General features: G+C 45.2%; 1 protein-coding gene across 1 annotated transcript in view; it reads right to left on the minus strand.

Moving 5' to 3' along the window:
* The window catches only part of LOC109916721 (protein LKAAEAR1), a 38,006-nt gene extending 35,929 nt beyond the window's left edge, over positions 1–2,077 (minus strand). The window contains exon 1 of the mRNA XM_048608562.1: positions 1,995–2,077. The gene's annotated coding sequence lies outside the window, so the exon portion shown is untranslated. The remainder of the gene's footprint in view (positions 1–1,994) is intronic.
* Between the last annotated feature and the right edge of the window lie 970 nt (positions 2,078–3,047).

Raw genomic sequence — 3,047 nt, forward strand, 5'->3', positions numbered from 1 at the left:
TTGTGAAGAAGGGTCTAGGCCCGAAACGTCAGCCTTCCTGCTCCTCTGATGCTGCTTGGCCTGCTGTGTTCATCCAGCTCTACACCTTGTTATCTCAGATTCTCCAGCATCTGCAGTTCCTACCACCTCAGACCTTTATGTATTGAATTGCATTTGCCAATCCTCAGCCCACTTCCCCATCAGATCAAGATCCCTCTGTAATTTTTGATAGCTTGTCCCACTGTCAATGATATCTCCTAATTTTGTGTCATCTGCAAACTTACTAATCACGCCTTGTACATTCACATCCAGATCATTTATGTAAATAACAAATAGCAAAGGTCCCAGCACTGACCCCTGTGTCACACCATGAGCCACAGGCCTCCAGTCTGAGAAACAACCTTCTACCATCACCCTCTGCTTCCTACCATTGAACCAATTTTGAATCCAATTAGCAAGCTCTCCCTGGATCCCATGCGACCTAACCTTCATGACTAGCTTGCCATGCGGGATCTTGTCAAAGGCCTTACCAAAGTCCATATAGACAACATCCACTGCCCTAACCTCATTTATCCTCTTGGGTATCTCTTTGAAAAACTCTAAAAGATTTGTCAGACATGACTTGCCGCACACAAATCCATACTGACTATCCCTAATCAGACCTTGCCTATCCAAAAGTTGTTTGATCCTATCCCAACGTTGGTTGATCCTATCCCTCAGTGTCCTCTCCAATAACTTGCCTACCACTGACATCAGGCTCAAAGGAGTTGGGACATCATGTTGAGATTGTACAGTACGCAGGTGATGCCTCTCCTGGAGTACTGTGTGCAATTCTGGTCGCCCTGCTATAGGAAGGATATTATTAAATTGGAAAGATTTACAAGGACTTTGCCAGGAATGGAGGGTTTGAGTTGTAAAAATAGGCTGGGACTTTTTTCACTGGACCATAGGAGGTTAAGAGTTGACCTCATGGAGGACTATAAAATCATGAAGGGTATAGATAAGGTGAATAGCAAAGGTCTTTTCCCCCAGAGTAGGGGAGTTCAAAACCAGGGGACATACTTGTAAGGTGAGAGGAGAACATTTTAAAAGGGACATGAGGGGCAACTGTTTTTACACAGAGTGGTTCGTGTGTGGAATGAACTGCCAGAGGAAGAAGCAGTCGAAGGTACAGTGACAATATCTAAAAGACATTCGGATAAGTAAAATACAATCACGAATTTGGATCTAGATCTGGATGAATAAAAATGCACAACAGGAACCTCAGAGGAGCGACGGGAACCCTACCCTGCTGAACTTTATTTTCTCTCCACAGATGCTGCCAGACCTGCGGAGTTTTTACTCCAGCAATTTCGGTGATTGAAAAACCGAGAGGTGGTCAGCTTGGTTCACTTATTACAATGAGAAAAGTATATGACAACCAAGGAAACGAAAATAATGGAACGGAAGCCAACAGAACTGAAACTAAATAGGGAATCAGCAAGAGACGATTAAAGGAAGAACACTGTGATTTAATTTGCGACAACGCCTGATGCTAAGACATTGTTGGGGAAATGAACAGATGCAATTACTCTCCCAGTGGAGAGCTACATTCGAATGTAGTATGACTCAGAAAATGGCAATCAGAACATGGTATTGAAAAAAATGCTGGAAGTACACAACTGTGGTCAGTGGCTTGCGCCCTCTTCCGCCGTTTTACCTTGTTTGAACGGACAATTGGTGTACATTTTGACAGCATTTACAACCCCATGGGAAGGAGGGAGGGACAGCTAAGCCTATGGGGCTGTATCCTGATCACCCTTTACAAAAGAAGTGCAGGCTGAACTGGGTTACAGTACGTGGCACAGTATTCTCAGTGTGCCAGTCTTCTTCTGGGGTACTGGCAGGTCTGCCCCACTGAAACACACAGGCGAATATCACCATCCCAGCACCATGCTGCACCCCACTCTCCTGCAAACACCGGGTTAACTCAGCAAAACTCTCATAAACCCCAGCGTTGGCATTTCCACACTCACCCTTCCAGCAAACACGCACTGAGCTTGCAGGAGACACAGCACCTCGGCTCACATTTGGAACATGTGGGGATCCTCTAATGTTTTTAAGGCACCGGCGGAAACCTAAACAATTGTCGCTATGGTAACTACCGACAGCTTTTCTTCCGGGTCACCCTCTGGGGGTTGGGGGTGTGGTTGTGCCGCAAGGTGTTGGTCTACCTGAGAGATGGTGACGTGCAGCTCGCCCGGTTTATGCCCTGTGGGCAAATTGAGACGAAAACAAAAACGCGCTACACTGTGTTAATGCAGAAATAATGTTCAGTCGAGGGCCCGGGGAACCAGATGACGTGAGGCTAATTGCGTGGACAAGAATCTTTTTATCTCTAACGCCCGTGAAGGGTTGCTGAGCAGCCAAATGCAGTTACAGTCAGCTCACTCAACACAGATTATGATGGTCACCACCATTCCACAACCCCACCTCCTCCCTTTATCTGCAGCTCTCCCCTACCCCCACATCCAGTCCTGAAGAAGGGCAATATCCAAAACGTTGACTTCTCCTTTCCTCCAGATGCTGCCTGGCTTGCTGTGTTCTTCCAGCCTGCTGTTTGCCTACCACAGATTGTGATCAAACTTCCTAGACAAGCAGTGGTAGGAACTAGATTTAGTGTGATAGTAAAATAGTTCAGTGTGATCTAGGGTGATCATAAACTTTACACAAGTTAAAACACTTGAAAAGCCATGGGATGGCAGGGCTCCCTTAGGGGGGAACAAGAAAAAGTAATAAAAGCAAAATAATGCAGACGTTGGAAATCTGCAATTAAAAAAAAATGCTATGCTGGAGAAACTCAGTAGGCCAGGCAGAGAAAAAGAAAGTTAACATTTCAAGTCAGATACAACTTCTTCAGAAGTCAAAAAGAGGCATGGAAATGAATACTCTGGTCATGTTGGAGCTCCATTTTGAAGTATTCAAGACAAATTAGATCCATGTTTGTAAGTCACAAGTTTTATTGGTTTATCCTTCAGGGTGATGATTGACGTGTTGGCCAAAGAAACAGTATCAGGAAGGGAAGTTGA

This window comes from Rhincodon typus, chromosome 19, assembly GCF_021869965.1.
Source record: "Rhincodon typus isolate 14 chromosome 19, sRhiTyp1.1, whole genome shotgun sequence".
Lineage (NCBI taxonomy): Eukaryota > Metazoa > Chordata > Chondrichthyes > Orectolobiformes > Rhincodontidae > Rhincodon > Rhincodon typus.